This window comes from Penaeus monodon, chromosome 28 (genome assembly GCF_015228065.2).
Source record: "Penaeus monodon isolate SGIC_2016 chromosome 28, NSTDA_Pmon_1, whole genome shotgun sequence".
NCBI classification, from domain to species: Eukaryota; Metazoa; Arthropoda; class Malacostraca; order Decapoda; family Penaeidae; genus Penaeus; species Penaeus monodon.
In genome coordinates, this window is record NC_051413.1 from 16684439 (window position 1) to 16686635 (window position 2197).

Below are 2197 nucleotides of genomic sequence, written 5' to 3' on the forward strand. Positions count from 1 at the left end.
ATCTTCGTATCCGTCCATGAGTGCCGCGCTCTCCTCGTGCACCAACTCTGCGTTTATATCTTCTCAAGTAAGTTCAGTTTCGCTCTGATCCGCTGCCGCTTTGACTGTCTGCTTAACGCATTGGTTTTGCTGCCTTTCGCTTTTCCTGCTTTGGTGTCGGGAAAGTTCCTGCCCTTCGCCTTCGTTGAACGTTTCTCGCTTCTCCATCCGTCTTTTCTGCCTGTTTCTCCCTCGGGCGTTTGTTTACTGTCTATCGCAAGGGTCTGTTTACATGCGTCCCGCTTAGAGTGTCTCGTAAGCGTCGCTTTTCCCTTCCTCAGACGTCCGGCGGTATGTGCGGCGCCCAGGGCACGGGCGGGGCATCTTCAGGGGTCAGTTCCACCCTCACTTCCGGCAACCCCGCATCCTGGGCCTCCAATCAGCTGCGTGGGGCAATGGGCGGGCACGGAGGCTCCCCACCCACGGCCGCGGCCACTCTCACGCCCTCGTCCTTTACCCATGGACTGGCCCATCACGCCCGCACTCCCGCACAACACTTTCCTACGCCAGTCTATTCTTGGTACTGATTCTGCCCCGCTGTAGGTGAGTCTCATCGGGTGGGATGAATGCAGTTTTTATAGAACTGATATGAATTTAAGTGGAAAAGATGAACTCGTCAATATACCATTTAATAGTTTATATAAATAAGAAAAGTAGACTGTGCTTTTATTTCTGATTTTTCCTTATTCTCTTTAGGTTGGACCGATAAGGGTTAGCAGTGAACATCTGAAACGGAAGATATGCACACAAAGGAGATTTCTAACCGGTTGCCGTTGCTATTACCTGAATTATCTGGACTTTGCAAAGCATTCAGATTCTCAAAGTGCTTAAGTTTTTAAATTAGAAGAAGCATTGAGGAAGGTATCTTAGAAATAATAAGATAACATAGAGACCGTATACTCTGCTTTAAACAAACCTCTCGTTTAGGTAAACTTCCTTAGTATATTAGAGTTCCAAAAGTCACTGGGATTTCTGCATTGTACAAATACTACATGATTGCTACGCCTCGCGTAGACTTAGTAAACATCGCTTTGAGAAAATAAGAATTGCACAAAAAGTACAATTTTCTTGTACATCTGAACAAGTTTGTAGAGAAACACATCATTTTGATAGAATCATTAGTTCCATTTGTATAATATTTCGTAAACAGGCTTTAGTTTATCACACGACCCTCTTATTTTTTCATTTATTTACTTTCAAATTCTCTCAGATATCATGAACATGACCTCTCGTCGCCCTCCATTGTTGTCTCTGTTGAGTGGAGAATTTTCATGATTTATATGTTTTTATTTTCCCTCTGTGAGCTTCAGTTCTTTTCGCAAAATGCAAATAAAGCAAGTGAATGAAACGAGTAATATTAGGAAAAATGAACACGATCTTCCTACGAGCGAGAAACATAGCTGTGAAGCACGAACAAGGCAGGACATGAAACGCAGTGCGAGCGGAGGCAGATTCGTGGCCAAGAGCACGCATGGCCCAGGGCGCGGATCACGGCCAAGTGTGACCCATGCCTACTGGGCCAAGCGAAGACCAAGGAAACGGGAAAATTGTTTGGACGCAAACTAACACTCATTTGGTGAGTATTGCTGCATCTCCAACCACTAAGTGCATGCAGTAGTGTGTACTGTACGAGCGTCTGCCTTTAAGATGTACATGCTTATTTACGCATCCTTTTCTTCTCCACAGAAGCCAGGATCCAGCCTGAGTCTGCGCTTCAAAGATTACAAAATAGTGTGAGAGACGAATCGCTGCGTTTTGGCTTAAGTGGTGATATTTTCAATACGCCTGAAAAATGTTACCAATTTACCCTCATTTCGGTGCGTTAGGATGGTAGGACAGGGCGCAGGCTAACTAGGAAAAGGAATGCATATACAACACAATGAAATGAGTGTCTTAGTAGTACCTTAAGATGTGATATTGTTTCTCATGTCTAAACATTAAGATTTTTATAAGATGAATTGATAACGCCTGCGCAATATAGTTTTAATTTATCTTTGTGATCGATATTCCTGTGTCTCTTTTATGTACCACAGTTTGTTATTAGTTGATGTATATAAAATATAATCAAGACACATATGAGTTCCATTCCTACGAAGTGCATAAAAACCTTTGATGTGTCGGTAGATGTGTTCATTGTACGTGGAACCAGTAGAATCTT

General features: G+C 43.3%; 1 long non-coding RNA gene across 1 annotated transcript; it reads left to right on the plus strand.

Moving 5' to 3' along the window:
* Positions 1–2191, plus strand: LOC119591384. Its single transcript, XR_005230344.1, has 4 exons — positions 1–67; positions 321–582; positions 736–1615; positions 1726–2191. It is a non-coding gene; the product is annotated as an uncharacterized LOC119591384 (long non-coding RNA).
* Positions 2192–2197: the final 6 nt, after the last annotated feature.